The following is a 17,400-nucleotide window of genomic DNA, read 5'->3' on the forward strand; positions in this document are numbered from 1 at the left end:
TTCACTTCTGCTGCCTAAACATCTAATGATATGCTTCCTTCTCTTTCCTTTCTCAGGATGAAGACAAGCATGGTAGCCTGAGAACTTGGCTATGAAAAATTATGGCACCAAACAATGGACAGGAACTGTGCTTGAACCATTCCTTTGAGAAGAGTCATATGTGACTCAAGATAGCCTCTTCTGGACATCAGGCAAGAAAGGTTGCTGTAGTGTTTGGACCATTATACAGTTTGGGGTTTATTTAATCAGTCAGGGTTACTTTATCTAATCCAATGCATGATTATTCCTTTGTTGTGGAAAATAGAATTAAATATTTTCTTCACAGGTAAGCCCAGCCTTAGAGAAGCATGGAATTTGCCCACAAGCTCTTCTTCCTTCTCCTTTCTTAATCAGTTCATCCTAAATCCATAGGGTAGGGCTGAGAATGACAGATGTTCATGCCAGGGCAGGGAGAGAGCCTCAGTGGTCCAGACCAAGATGCCTGAGCCAGTGTGAGGAGTTGCCACATAGGAAGGCTGCCTGGTGTGGGATGTTGAAGTCCAAAGGAGGAGAGGGGGCACTGGTATCGGGGAGCGGAAGCAAGATCAACTACGGGAGATTGCAAACATGTAAGAGGGATGAACAAATAAGCATGTACCTAGGTCAGAGTGGGAGCCAAGGTTCTCATGGTCGGATAAGGGAGTTAAAATTAGGAATGGAAGAAGCTTGAATGAAGCCTGTGGTGTGGAAATAGGATCCGAGGTATTTGTGTGAACTCCCGGTTTTTGGTACAGTCAGAGACATAAAGAAATGGATACAGATATAAATGTGTGCATGTATCCCTCATTCTGTTTAGTAAGGGGGTCTGGGAACAAGGACAGTCCAATGGTAATGAGCACACCAAGGACCCGGATTTTGGCTTCTAGGCACCATTGTTTATTAAGAGATACAAGGGCGCCTTAGAAAAAAATGGCAGAGTCCAGGGCTGGATCAGGAAAAGTACAAGCTGAGTTAGGAATATCTTGTGTCAGGAAGTGCCCGAGTGATGAAATCATGTCAGAAGACAAAGAAGCTAACTTGGAGAGCTAGCACTCTGGGGACAGTTTGAATGGATTAGAAGCCATTGAATGAACCGACAAATTGATAATGGCACTAAAAAATGTTGTTCACCACAAGATCGTAACAAAAGAGAAACACATCATTACTTCCGGACATATTCCGGCCAAAGACACATAGCTTGAATGGAATCATACAGAGAATAAGACAAACCCAATTTGAGGGGCATTCTGCAAAACATCTAGCCTGTGAACTTCAAAATTATCAAGGTTATAAAGGTCAAGGGAAAATCTGAGGAACAGCTCCAGATTGAAAGACACGATCAAATGTCTCATGTGATTCTAGAATGTAATTTTTTTTTTTTTTAAAGATTTTATTTATTTATTTGAGAGAGAGAGAATGAGAGACAGAGAGCATGAGAGGGGTTAGGGCCAGAGGGAGAAGCAGACCCCCTGCCGAGCAGGGAGCCCGATGCGGGACTCGATCCAGGGACTCCAGGATCATGACCTGAGCCGAAGGCAGTCGCTTTACCAACTGAGCCACCCAGGCGCCCCTAGAATGTAATTTTTGACTTTAAAGGATGTGATTGGGATAATTGGCAAACCTAAATAAGGTCTGGAGATTAGACCATCATAATGAATCCAGGATAATCTCTTTATTTTGATGCAAGAGTTTCCTGATTTGTAGAAAACATTAGTGCATTTTCAGGATTAATGATGCCTCAAAGTTACCACGTTTACTCAGAAATGGTTCCAGAAAATAAAAATAGTCCTTTATACTATATTTAGAACTGAGGGGTTTTTTGTTAAGAACTAAGGAAATGGACTATCAGCTTCTTCTTGTGAGGCTTCTGATAAGGGGGTGGACCTGTTTTTCACAGCCTATATGAGAAGTGGGGATCCCATGCAGGTGGGACAGTTGAGGGAGGAACAGAAAGAAAATCTTAGTCATAGAAGGTAACGGTGAACAAGTATCTCCTTTCCTGCAGAGTGGAGGCTGATGCCCTCCATTGAGGAATGAGGGGGCTGTGCCCTCCCAAAGCTGCATCTCTGCAATTTTGTTTCAGGGTGAGTTCATGCTACCAGAGAGGCCATCCAGGCGGCTGGGTCAATGTGGTAAGTGCTACCGAGTTCTGGGTCAGCAGATGCAGGCACAGCTCCCTGGGGGACCATCAGGAGTTTGCTCATCTAAGGTTGGTGTGCTCCTATGAAATCCCCAAGGAGGCGTGGAGAGTCAAAATTCTCTCTTGTGTAGAACCACTGGCTCTCCTTCCGTTTCTTTCTGAATCTTGACCACTTCCCTGATGTTTCATTTGTTACCTTTTCTGCCTTGAGCCTTTGAGATTTTCTTTATTTGCCTTCAAGATGACCCAGAATATCAATGCTTGATGTTATTCTAGAATTACTATCTAATGCAATACATAGGAGAAATAAAATATATACCTTTTATACCTATTATCTTCAGAAAGATTAGTTTTATAACTAAAGCCTAAGGGAATGATCTGGAAAAATAAAAATGGAGACATTAAGATGTTAAAGTAAAATAGCTGTTTATGGAATTGACACAAATTCAATAATTGCCCCACATATGAGTAATAACATGTTAGAGAATAAGCTGACAGAAAGATAACTCACATTACCAAATAAGCAAAAAATAAAGTGCCTCAAAATTAACATAACAAGCCATGTACAAACATATTTAGAGAAAGTGTTGAAACATCATTGACATATATTAAATAAGAATTAAATAAGTGGAAAAACGTGTTATTTTTTTCTTGGCGAGGGAGACTCAGTATTGTAAAGATGTCAATCTCCCTAAATTAATTTGTAAATTGAAAGCAATCTCAATATAAATGCCAACAGGGTTTCTCTGAGCACGAGAAGAGCTGGGTCTCAGAGGAGTGAGGAGGCACCAGCCCCTCCAGATACACAGATGTGTTATAAAGCTACATGTTTCAGAGCCACTTGGTATTGGCAGAGCAATAATCACTGAGCCATCAACAGGACAAAGGGTCCACAAATAGATTGACATGCTGAGGGGAATTTAGTGTATGACAAAGAGAATATCCCAATCAATGAGGAAGAGAGAGCACATTTAACAAGTATTTGTGAGAGAGTAATGTGGCCATGGGAGAGAAAAAGAGGTGCATATGGACATGGACATATATGTGTATATGTATCTATAATTCTAAATAGTATCTATGTGTATATAGAAATGATAGGACAGATATAGATGGACAGATGGATAGATGGATTGGTAGATAGATAATAGGTAGGTTGACAGGATGGATGGATAGATTGACAGGATGGATAAATAGATTGGCAAGATAGATGATAGATGATAGATAGATAGATAGATAGATGATAGATAGATAGATAGATGATAGATAGGATGGATAGACAGGTAGGTTGATAGACAAGATGGATGGATAGATATTCCTATTTATCTAAAGGGCTTATTTTTTTCCTTATATAAATTTAAATACGGAGGTAGAGATTCCAGAAAGGAACAGGAAATACAGTGCTGAACTGAAGACAACTTTGAAGCAAGATAGAAACCCCAGGCACTACACAGAATTATTGATTTGACCACACATGAATTTATAATTTCTGCATTCAAATATATACTAGACAAGAAATTAAAAAACAAATTTAAAAAAAGGTATCTCTTGGCCTAGCCATCTTGAACTTGAAGATGGGAATGCTTTTGTTTGTGCACTTAATTATTTGGTATCATCAAAAGCCCTCGGCTTAGCACCCAGCATTAACAGTTGCTCAAGATGCATCAGATTGATTGTCAGTTTATTGTGTTTATTAGAACTCCATACATTGAAACATGAAATGTTTCTCTACATCCAGGCAGGAATTAATTCACTTATCCTCAAGAAGCAAAAGGAATCCAAGTTCCCAGAATTCAGCTAAGCATGAACTTTGGGATATAGGAGGAAACATAAATTGACACTATGAGAACTCACTCAAGTTACAAATGGTCCAAGCTATAGAACTCTTTGATTTCCACAAGCTTTGGGGTTTCTTGTAACAGCTTTATTGAGACATAATTCACACGTCATGCAATTCACCCATTTAAAAGCGCACAATTCAACGGTTTCTCTTCTAGCCACAGAGTTGTGCAACCATCACAATAAATTTTAGCATATTTTCATCAGCTCAGAAAGACAGCCTGTACATTTAGCATGCGATTCCTCACCACCCCTCCGCTCTACCCCCTGTGACCACTAATGCTCTTATTGTCTCTAAAGGCTTGCCTACTCTAGACGTTTCATATAAATGGAGTTCCACAACATGTGGTCTTTTATGATTGGCTTTTTCTCACCACATGTTGTCCAAGACCATCCTTGTTGCAGCACATGTCAGTAGGTCATTCCTTTTTATGGGGGACTGGCGGTCCGTTCTGTGGACCCACGGATGGAAATGTTGAGTCCTCCAACTTCTTTTTCAAGAATGCTTTGTCTATCACGGTCCTTGGCAATTATGTATGAAGTTTACAGTCAACTTTTCCATTTCTGAAATAGGCCGTTGGGGTTTTGTTGAATTTGCAGTGAATCTGTAGGCTGCTTTGGTGAGTATTATTAAACTTAACAAAGATGAAGTGTTCCAAATCATGAACACGGGATGTCTTTCCTCTTTCCACAGTGTGTTCTAGTTTTCAGAATATAAGTTGTGCTCCTTTCTTGGGATAAGCATTTTATTATTTTCAAGGCTATTATAAATGGAATTGTTTTCTTAATTTTGTTTTTTGGATTATTCACTGCAAGTGAATAGAAGTTCAGTTGATTTTTTTTATATTGAGCTTGTATCCTTAGAATATTCTATATGAGATCATGATATCTGCAAATAAAGATGCTCTTATTTTCCTATCTGCATACCTTTTTAAGAAATTATTGTTGTGGGGCGCCTGGGTGGCTCAGTCCCTAAACGTCTGCCTTCGACTCAGGTCATGATCCCAGGGTCCTGGGATCGAGTCCCGCATCGGGCTCCCTGCTCAGCAGAAAGCCTGCTTCTCCCTCTCCCACTCCCTTTGCTTGTGTTCCCTCTCTCGCTGTGTATCTCTCTGTCAAATAAATAAATAAAATCTTAAAAAAAAAAAAAAAGAAATTATTGTTGAATTTATTAAAATAAACTGACTACCAAATTGTTTTTTTCCTATCTGCATACCTTTGATTGTATTTTCTTCCCTGTCCTGCCTAGCATTTCCAGAACAATGTTGAGTAGAAGTGGTAAGAGCAGAAATCCTTGTCCTTGTCATGCTCTTGATCTTAGGGGAAAGCATTCAAACTTTCACCATTAAGTAAGATGCTAACTCTTGATCTTTTGCAGATGTCCTGCAAATGTTTTTCTTGGTTTTCCATATATGTAGGAAAACTACTACAATGAATTTAATGATCTGTGTTCAAATTTTGACCCATATACGTCCATTCATTCTAAAAAATATATAGCCAAATGACGTGTGCTATGTAAGTAGTCTTAAACTTGTGTTAATAGTAAAGTGTGAATCCCCAAATACCTTTAGTAGAATTTAATATTTACCAAAATTCAAATTCAATTTTAATGCTTCCTCCAAAATATAAACAAGACACACAAAAAACCCAGACATACGATAGATCCCATGATATTCAAATACAAGTTTTAAGTATGATGCAGCAATACTTATGAAAGTATTGGTAATCTTAGAAATGATGGAAAATATATTAAGAGAAATATATTTTTATATTGTGCTGAGAAGTTTGAGGAACTTGTCCTCTTCCACTTACAAACAATAATGTTCTCTGAGAACTGTAGAGCACCTTTCAGTTTACAAAGAACTTCTATAATCATTATGCCATTGTCAATCTCTCAATTTGGGGACCGGTAAAAACGTATATTCTTTTGAGGAACGAGGAAGCTGTGTTCCAGAGACATCTATTAGCTTATGTAGGTGCACATGGAGGGTTAGGAGTGATGCTTGTACTAAATATTACGTTTCCTCATCCACGTTCCAGACCTTCTATCGCCACTTGACACTAAGTTTGCAGAATTGGTTGTCAGCCCGACCACCACCTGTAGTTTCCAGCAGAGGGCAAGAATGGGAAAAGTGGATTCGGTATTAAAAAAAAAAAAAATTAAAGCTCAGGAACTGAAAAGAACATTCAAATGTCCCATGACATTGGGATGGAAAATAAAAGCTATATTTAAAAATATGATTATGGGCTGTTGGCACTAATTAATGTTAATTTATTTTTGCTATTCAGGTGCTACACTGAGGTGAGTTAAATGATGTGTGATGCTAATTCAAAACTTTTCCAAATACATATTTTCAGTAAAAACGCTCCAATTTCCAGGATGGGATTCTATTTTCTCAACAGTTTGAAATCAATATTCTGTTAATTAAAGCAATTTAAAAATATTTAAAGAGATAGCCATCATTTCTAATCTTGGTTAGCTGGATTTCTATGTATTGCCCTGTGTGCTCAGTTTCAAGGTATGGAGATTATATGAAAGAATTCTAAGGTATTACAAAGAGAGAGAACAGTTTTTGAGAATTATCCTTGTCCAGATGGGATTTCATGAATTAGAGTGAGCTACAAAGCAAAAACGATCCACCCAGTCAATAAAAAAGGGTTTGAAAATGAATTGTTATTCCTTTATGACAGAGGGATTTTCAGACTTTGGTCGAAGAAGCATTGATTTCAAAGCTACCCTGCATGTTGGCTGAATAGAAGGACATGTGTTTATTAATGGAAAGGTAAATCATGGCCCTGCAAACACCTGGATGGCCCTTTAAATAGGAGTTGCAACACAATGTGTCCAAATCCACCTGCGTATGCCTCTGGAATTATAACAGAACATCTTCCTGCTATTTAGCCACGTGCCCAGGGCCAATTCTTCCTTCAAGCACAATTGCAATGGCCACAGAATGTAGGCAGCCCTTTAGGAAATGCGTACTGTTATTTTAAGAAGCATCGGTGACAGCCAGTGGGCTGTTTCCCCTGAAATTGTACACAGGGTGCAGTGTAAACATGTGTCATCCCATGTATGCCGATCGCCTGATGCCTCTCTTTCTTGCTCACAAAAATGTGTGGCTTTATTTTAAAACACCATCAGGATGGGTGATTCATCACACCCGGAAACCTTGCATATTGGCCATCTGAGCTGGCCTGAGAAAAGAAATGGCAAAGTTGGCAAATGTTCTAGGTTATTCTTCTGCAGGTCTTGCCCATGGTTTATTCCTTTGCATACTTAAGGCATGCTAGGGTTAGGTTAAGGAAAGCTTACAGGATGTTTTGGGAAGAATTCTCCAGCAAAATAGAACCAAGAGTGTGTGTCTGTGCATCGTACATATATTTACATTAAATATTAGGAAATATTTAATGGGAAATAAGCACACTGAAGGCTTCTGATGGGTTGTTACAAATTTTCTAGGAGGAAATACGGTGATATCTAGCAAAGGCTGTAAACAGATGAACATCCTTTGACGATCAATTCCATTCCTAGAAATACACTGTAAGTAAACAATTGTTGGTGTGTGCAAAAATGTAATTGTAGGTTTTTCCAAGTTTTGTTTATTAACAGTGAAGAGATGGCAGAAGCTGAATGCCCCAAATGGGAGAATGGATCAAATAAAAAGGAGCTGAATTTCAATGCAGCTATTTAAAGATGGTGTTCCAGGATAGGTAATGACGGGCTGAAATTGCAATACATTAATGAATAAAACAAGTTAAAATGATTGGATAGATATAAATATAACTATATATAGATACAGATGTATAGATACCGAAATAACTAAAAGGATAGATACCTAATAGGAAATGGTGGTATAATTGTGGGTAATTTACATTTCCTTCTTTGTGCATTTCTGTATGTAGCAAATATATTAGTAAACAACAAAAAAGTAACTCTCCTGTGGAGAATCCCAACAAGTACCACCCCTGGGAGGCAATCAAGCTCAACACCAACTCTGCTGTCATACTAACAGAACATACCCTTGCTAGGATGTGCCTCTGTCTTCTAAAAACCTATAACCCAGTCTAAACTTGAGAAAAGCATCCCGCAAATCCCGATTGAGTGACATTCTACCTGAGAAGTCCTCCTCCGAACCATCCAGCTCATCAAAAACAAGGAAAGTCTGGGAAAGCCATCACAGCTAAGAGGGACCTAGGAAAACATGAGGACTGAATGTAATGTGGGACCCCGGGGGGGGGATCCTGGAACAGAGAAAGGATGTTAGGAAATATGAAATATAGAATAAGGAAATAGGAATGAAGTATGCCTTTGAGTTAATAATGTAGCATACATTTGTGTATATATAGAGATGGACTTCATGAAAGAGCCAATTTACCAAGATGAGTCTGTTTTCTAGAGGTAAAGAGCACCTTCCTCTTTCCATCTCTTCATCCACATCTGCCCGTTTCCCCCTTCAGAAAGATGCATAAGGGGTGGTTTCATTTGAAGTAAAGATTTTTCTTGGAGCCCAATACAGGCATCTTTGATGAGCATCTAGTCTAGGCTATCAAATCTTAGACCCTCTCCTCCATCCATAAGCTGTTTTTCCCGCTTTTCTGTGCCTCCACAGATCTCTGACATTAGCAATGGGAAGGAGGTGTGGGTATGCTTCTCATACCCTATGATGATCACTTTTTAGATCATATCCTAGAGCAGGCGATCTGGCATCTGGCTGGACAGGACTGAGACTTATATGCATCTCTCACCTGTCAACTGAGTGTAAGTCCCAGCTCTTGATGACATCACAGTATTGGGGATCAGCGTGTTTGTGACATCAGCGGTTTCCAGGAGATGGGCCATGATGCTCACAATTATGACGGGCACCTTGATTCATCGTCAGTGTTGACTATGAACACTTATAGAGAGTTTCTAAAGCAATTTGCTGAAAAGCTTTCCTCCAAAATGGTGCCAATTTCTACCCCAATCACCAAGAGGTAAGGATCTTGTTTTTGCCTTAAGCTGCATTTTTTAAACCTGTCTGTTAGTATATTTTGATCGTGTCTCTTTTGGTTGCAAGGTGTAAGAGCTGCTTTTTTTTTTTTCTCTGACAGGGTTTTTCGGGTTGACCTAATACAGTGGGGTCGGGATGTAGCCAATATAGCAGCTGTGAGGTCCTGGCCACATGTGCTCAGGGGAGCAGGAATCAAAGACAGAGTGAAGGTGTGTGAATGGGAAGTGAGAGGCGATCAGCTATTGGGAAACAGAGAGAATACTGGGTGTGTTTCAGGGGAATGGACCTCAGTCCTCTGTCTGCACCTTCATGATGTCTGCAGGCCAGTCACTGTGGGGCTGAGCTTTGCCTCCTTGCAATGTGGGGACAGGAAGCCTCAAAAGTCACTCTGGTTTGGATATTTTATGGCTACAACTATGAAGAAATTCACAAAGATGCCAGAGATTAGCCCTGCCATGGGGGGAGCTGAATCATTACGAAGTCAAAAAGGCTGTGCAATGGCAAGGTCATGAGATTTGCATTATCTACTCATTATCTGTACCTTGAGGGATGATTATGTGAGAGATGAGTGGATCTGAAATTGTGTCAGTAGATGAAGAAAACCATGAAATATGGTGGCATGAGTTAGGCAATCATGTGCTTTGCTCATTCAGCAAAAGCGGATCGTGAATCTTCTGTGTGTTAGGAGTTGAGGTGACATTGACAGAGCAGGAGGGAACAGAAAAGACCATAAAGGAAGAGAAGGAATGAAAGTGTGGAAAGGTGGGCAGGAGACTTTGTGGTCTATTCAAAGAATCAAATTTGCTGCCTACAGGCTTGAGAGGAGGATTTGTGTGGAGGTTGCAGGACTCCAAGGTCAACCAGTAAGACAGATCAGAAAGGACAGAGCATACCATCCTAAAGAGTTAAAAGGACGCTTTGCAGGTAATGGAGAATTTAAGTGTAGAAGTCATGCTGATGAGAATGTTGTTAAGGTTTCTGGCAGAAATGTGGAGGATAAGGAGGAGGTAAGGCTGAAGGGAAGCTGAATATTAAAACTGCATCAATAGATCAAAATTCAACAATGTGAGAAGTTTATCTTCAGCTTTAGCATGCTGGGAATGTTGGGCTCAAGGGAAATAGCATAGCTTTAAACTGATGTATTACTAAAAATAAATGAAGATAAGCAACTTAGCCTTCATTTAAGGACTTAAAGACAGACGAGAACAAATGGAAATGAAGTAATATAAATGACAGTGGAAGTGAATGGATTAGAGAAAAGCATATTTTTATAAAATCACGCTAAATAGGATTTTCTATGGAACAAACAAGAAAATATGTCAAATATGTAAGTATGAAAAGCATTTAAAAAACCTACAGATATCCAAAATGAGTGAAAAATTATAAGCTATGTAAAGAAATTAATACTCATGAAAGATATATATTTATATATAGAATACAAAGAAAATCCTATTTTTCATTGTTCATATCCAAATGTTTTATATATATAAAACATGTTATATATATAACATGTAATATATTTTATATATAACTTGATATATAATATATATTACAATATATATACATAATTTGAAAATGAGGATGAACCAGAGTATTATTTTGGCAAAAACATAAATGATCAAAACTGGCTCCAGAAGAGGGAAAATTCTTAGACCAATGGTTCCAAAAGGCCTTGAGAAGGTTGCCAAAGGACTACGCCATAAATGTAATGAGCTGTTTTAAGTTCTGATGAAGCACAGGATTCCTATGTATTTACAATTTTCCAAGAACAGAGAAAGAAGTTAGGACAATAACGGAACAGTATGTCATTACATAATAAGGATCCTTTCAGGAATACAAGGCAGGTAACGTGATATCCAAGGATAGAACTCACTGTATTAGTGGAGAGAGCAGAAAGAGTAAGCAGTTTTCTTCATAAATTAGATAGCATTAATGAATTTGATAAAATGCAATATCCATACCTACTAAAACTGGTTACTAAAATAGCAAGAAAAAGACAATTTCCTAGCATGATAAAAAAATGGTCATATCAAAACGATAGTCATACTAAAGGTGAGCACTAGATATTTTCCTTTAACCACAATCAAGGAGATGACAAGAATTCTCACTCCGGTTTCGTTTATAATTTTCCATCAGAAAGATAATGGGACACATTTGATAGCAGGAGGCAAAATTGTTGATGGTCTGAAGTTGACAAGAGTCAACTTAAAACAAATAATATCCAAAATTATATAAGGTCATTGTGAAGCCCAGGGACAAAACAGTAACTATTGTTTCTTTTTTTTTAATTGTGACTGTTGACTTAGTTGGTTAAGCATCTGCCTTTGGCTCAGGTCATGATCCCAGGGTCTTGGGATCGAGTTCCCCATGGGGCTCCCTGCTGGGCGGGGAGCCTGCTTCTCCCTCTGCCCCCTGCTCTTTTTCTCTATCTCAAATAAATAAATAAATAAAATATTTTCAAAAATTAAAAAAAAATAAAACATAAAGTCAATATGGTTTTTAGGTTCAAACCATAACCAGTCAGGAAACATAATGTTACGGTGTTGTTTGCACAAAAGCTACACACATCCAAATAGGAATAATAGTAATGAGAAAGTCTCTGGACCTATATGAAGAAAGATGGATTTCTTAATCTCAGTGGAAGGACATTAAGACAAAATAGATATGATTTAATAGAAAGCACTGAGTACATAGGGAGACACAGCTCATGCTGGTCTAGAAAGACTTAAATCATAAAGATAAATTCCACTGCAACCCGGTTAATGCAAATTCATTCAAAGTATCAAAGTTTTAACTTGAAGAAATACTTGAAAGTTCTTTTGGACAAATAAAGTTTGTAGATTTTTCAAGTAAGTTTTGAAATATAAAGGGGACCATTTTTTTCGGATATGAAGATACTTTATAAAGTTAAAATAATATGTCAAAAACTCCTTGAGAACGGAAAATTGGACAGCCACATGCAGAAGAATGAAACTGGACCATTTCCTTACACCAGACACAAAAATAGACTCCAAATGGTTGAAAGACCTAAAGGTGAGACAGGAATCCATCAAAATCCTAAAGGAGAACACAGGCAGCAACCATTTCAACCTCAGCCGCAGCAACTTCTTCCTAGAAATACTGCCAAAGGCAAGGGAAGCAAGGGCAAAAATGAACTATTGGGACTTCATCAAGATAAAAAGCTTTTGCACAGCAAAGGAAACAGTCAACAAAACCAAAAGACAACCGACAGAATGGGAGAAGATATTTGCAAATGTCTTACCAGATAAAGGGCTAGTATCCAAAATCTATAAAGAACTTATCAAACTCAACACCCCCCCAAAATAAATAATCCACCCAAGAAATTGGCAGAAGACATGAACAGACATTTCTGCAAAGAAGACATCCAAATGGCCAACAGACACATGAAAAAGTGCTCAACATAGCTCGGCATCAGGGAAATCCAAATCAAAACCTCAATGAGATACCACTTCACACTAGTCAGAATGGCTAAAATTAACAAGTCAGGAAATGACAGATGTTGGCGGGGATGCGGAGAAAGGGGAACCCTCCTACACTGTTGGTGGGAATGCAAGCTGGTGCAGCCACTCTGGAAAACAGAAGTTTCCTCAAAAAGTTGAAAACAGAGCTACCATAGGACCCAGCAATTGCGCTACTGGGTATTTACCCCGAAGATACAAATGTAGGGATCCAAAAAGGTATGTGCACCCCGATGTTTATAGCAGCAACGTCCACAATAGTCAAACTGTGGAAAGAGCCAAGATGTCCATCGACACATGAATGGATTAAGAAGATGTGGTATATATATACAATGGAATATTACGCAGCCATCAAAAGGAATGAAATGTTGCCATTTGCAATGACGTGGATGGAACTGGAGGGTGTTATGCTGAGTGAAATAAGTCAATAAGAGAAATCACAGTTGAATCACAGACCAGTATCTCTGAAACAAATAATACATTATATGTTTAAAAAAAAGATAGTAGGAAGGGAAAAATGAAGGGGGAGGAATCGGGTGGGAGATGAACCATGAGAGACTATGGACTCTTAGAAACAAACTGAGGGTTCTAGAGGGGAGGGGGGTGGGAGGATGGGTTAGCCTGGTGATGGGTATTAAAGAGGGCACGTTCTGCATGGAGCACTGGGTGTTATGCACAAACAATGAATCATGGAACACTACATCTAAAACTAATGATGTAATGTATGGGGATTAACATAACATAAAAAAAAAAAAACTTGAGAGTCAAGGAAGAGGGCATACTTATTCCGTATATACACTTGCACATATACAACAGGATAATCTGAACCCATTCTTTTTTTTTTTTTTTTTTTAGATTTTATTTATTTGAGAGAGAGCGAGAGCATAAGCAGGGGGAGCAGCAGAGGGTGAGGGAGAAGCAGGCTCTCTGCTGAGCAAGGTGCCCGACATGGGACTCGATCCCAGGACCCCGGGATCATGACCCAAGCTGAAGGCAGATGCTTAACCGACTGAGCCACCCAGGTGCCCCCTGAACCGATTCTAATAGTGATACAGATCTAAACTAACAAGAAGGAAGCTCAGAATATCTTAAGTGAAGAAAACAGTTAAAAGCAGAGTTCTACAGTGTTGCCCAACTGTGATTAAAAACTCATATACACCACAGAATGGGAGAAGATATTTGCAAATGACACTACAGATAAAAGGCTGGTATCCAAGATCTATAAAGAACTTCTCAAACTCAACACCCGAAAAACAAATAATCAAGTCAAAAAGTGGGCAGAAGATATGAAAAGACATTTCTCTGAAGAGGACATACAAATGGCTAACAGACAGGTGAAAAAATGTTCATCACCATTAGCCATCAGGGAAATCCAAATCACAACCACACTGAGATACCACCTTACACCAGTTAGAATGGCAAAAATGGACAGGGAGAGAAACAAATGTTGGAGAGGTTGTGGAGAAAGGGGAACCCTCTTACACTGTTGGTGGGAATGCAAGTTGGTACAGCCACTTTGGAAAACAGTGTGGAGGTTCCTCAAAAATTTAAAAATAGAGCTACCCTATGACCCAGCAATTGCACTCCTGGGTATTTACCCCAAAGACACAGATGTAGTGAAAAGAAGGGCCATATACACCCCAATGTTCATAGCAGCAATGTCCGCAATAACCAAACTGTGGAAAGAGCCGAGATGCCCTTCAACAGATGAATGGATAAAGAAGATGTGATCCATATATACAATGGAATATTACTCAGCCATCAGAAAGGATGAATACCCAACTTTTACATCAACATGGATGGCACTGGAGGAGATTATGCTAACTGAAATAAGTCAAGCAGAGAAAGTCAATGATCATATGGTTTCACTTATTTGTGGAACATAAGGAATAACATGGAGGACATTAGGAGAAGGAAGGGAAAAATGGGGGGGGGATTGGAGGGAGAGAGGAACCATGAGAGACTATGGACTCTGAGAAACAAACAGGGTTTTAGAGGGGAGGGGGGAGGGGGGATGGGTTAGCCCGGTGATGGGTATTAAGGAGGGCACGTAGTGCATGGAGCACTGGGTGTTATATGAAAACAATGGATCGTGGATCACCACATCAAAAACCAATGAGGTATTGTAGGGTGACTAACATAACATAATAAAATTAAAAAAACAAACAAACAAACAAAACACCCAAGAGCGTGTTTACCCAGGGGTAACTGGAAGGTTATATGTGAAAATGTTAACAGTGGTTATAGCTCAGTAATGTCAAATAAGCTAAGTTTTAATTGCTTACTATTTGTGGATCTGTATTATATTTTCTCTGATAATCATGGTGACAACTTAAAAAAAAAAGGAAAAGGATTTAAAATAGGAGTGAAGAGAATTTTATGCTGTTGCTTCTTAGCATCAACCAAACCAGAAAAAGTCCAAGAAAGTGAGAAGCAGCCTCTAATTTTTTTAAAGATTTTATTTACTTATTTGAGAGAGAGAATAAGCAGGGGGAAGAGCAGAGGGAGAAGGAGAAGCAGGTTCCTTGCTGAGCAGGGAGCCCGATGTGGGATTCGATCCCAGGACCCTGGGATCATGACCTGAGCTGAAGGCAGATGCTTAACCGACTGAGCCACCCAGGCATCTGGAAGCAGCCTCCAACTTCGCCAATTTGTTCTTTAATGGATTTATGGAGCACCATTTACGAGGTGGAAAGGCACGCAAAAAATGAACTGATGAGATAACGTGGCACAAACAAATCCACAGACCATTTTCCAAAGCCCGCCATAGCCTAGTAGAATCTGTTGGGAAAGGTACGAGCTTGAATACATGGGATTATTCGATCCTGCCAACATCTTGATTTTGGCCCAGGGAGACCCACGGAAGAATCTTGACCTCCAGAAACGTAAGATAATATAATTTGTGTTGTTTCAATCCAAGTAGTTTCATGGTGATTGGCTATGGGAGCAATAGGAAACTGGTAGAGTTTCCTTCTCTAAGGAACTCTTTCTGTTCCCGTTTGGGAAATGTCCCATTTCTGTAAAAAAGTAAAGCTCTAGCAAATCAGTCTTGATAAGGACTGGCCATTTCCACATCTCTAGATAAATGGCATTGGGCTTGTCCTGACCAGTGATGCTCCGGTGGGCAATTTCTTGGGTTAAGCCCAGATTAGGATACTCTGGGGCCAACAGATGTAGAAATTTATTGTCTTTGATGGGGCCTTGAGTCACACCAGATCTCTTTGTTAAACATGAAAAGTTTTAATACCAAAAATGGTAGGTTGGAAGAGACAACATCGATCGATCCACTTAAACATGTAACCAAACCTTAAGTATTTTTTTCTTAAATGGTGACAAAACCTCTAAAACTTTTTCTACATGCTCTTTCTTTGACAGATAGGCTCCGCTAGAGATTTATGTATTTCCAAAGCAAGGGAAGGCTTCTCTTAATACCTAAGTCATTTTCTCCTTTTTCCTGCAATGCATGTATGTATTGATAATTTGTATTGTACAAAAGAAGAGGAAAATGGAGACCTTCTCCCTGGTAATTAATTCCTGCATATACAGAAAAAAAGGATAGGAAATTGGAAGAAAGGAGCTGGAGAGATTATGATGTAAAATAACAGTTCTCAAACTATGGTATAGAAGGGCACCATGACATGTCCTGGAAACTTGTTAAAAAAAAAAAAAAGTGAAGTCTCAGGTCACATCCCAGACTTATTGAGTAGAAACCATAGCAGAAGGGGCCTTGGCTATTAAGCTGTACAGTATTATTGTCTGAAAGCTCAAACACATCGTCTGTGGTTTGGGTGGGGTCATCCCAGGAAAGTGAAAACTAATACCACATTGACAATTCTCAAATCTTAGACTCACCCACGTCCCAAAAACAGATGCCATGCTAGGGTCTCTTTTTAGTTTGTCCTTAAAAAAGAAAAAATATATACATATTTCTACATCATAGATGATTTGTTTTTCCTGATTGTTAATGAAAAATCAAGGAGAATTAATATCATCATCAATTCAATGATCATTTCACAGATTTGAATACTGTCCCCATTTTTTTAAAGAAATATCATTTTTATCCATGTCATGCCTACTACCAGCTGCTTACAAAGTATGAGAGAGAACACGAGGCTCACATAATAAGCATTATTATCTTTTCAAAGAAAAAACTAGTGAACATCCATGTATACAAAACAATTTGGGGAATTCATGAGGGTTTCATTTTTAAATGTAAATCAACAGATTATAGAAGCAGCCTGCACTTGATACATTTTTTATTCTTAATCTGTTATCTTGTTTCTAAATGTCAGCATTGTTTTTGAATTTGTTTTGTCTCCTGTCTTTTGTAAACACATTACTTTTCTTCCCCTTTGCTTCTCCATGGCCAATCTGTTGGGTTCTTTTAATGCTTCAGCTGTTAATTTGTTTCGTGTCAAAATAACCTTACCACATAATTCAGGACTCCACGTGGTATGGGCTTTGAATTAATAAGATTATTGCTAAATTTCCGTTTCACTTTGGGGTGTCAGGATGTAACTAAAGAGGGTTTCAAAATCAAACATGTTTTGCAACCATTCTTTTTAAGACCTCATCTTGAATATTCTGCATGTGATAGGTAGATAAATTGGCTCCTTAATCGGAGAATACAGGTACACATTCTACCATCAATTACAAATAAAACCTTGCAATGCACATCTAAGTCAATATTTGGAAGAAGTAAAAAACATCCAGGCTATTCATCACGAATCCTTTATTGCGAAGTCGGTGAGAAAAATTAAAAAACATTCATAAATGTTTTTTGTATGCAGTGTGCAGTGACACCTCACATTAGCAGATACATACATCCTGAAGATACAAAGGTCTTTATAATTTAGTCACCATGCCCCTCACTTAAAAGAAAAAGAAATGCATCTGAGGAATTTATGAATCTTTCATTCTTTAAGGTCTTTAATTT

This window comes from Phoca vitulina, unplaced genomic scaffold (genome assembly GCF_004348235.1).
Source record: "Phoca vitulina isolate PV1807 unplaced genomic scaffold, GSC_HSeal_1.0 scaffold60, whole genome shotgun sequence".
Taxonomy (NCBI): Eukaryota; Metazoa; Chordata; class Mammalia; order Carnivora; family Phocidae; genus Phoca; species Phoca vitulina.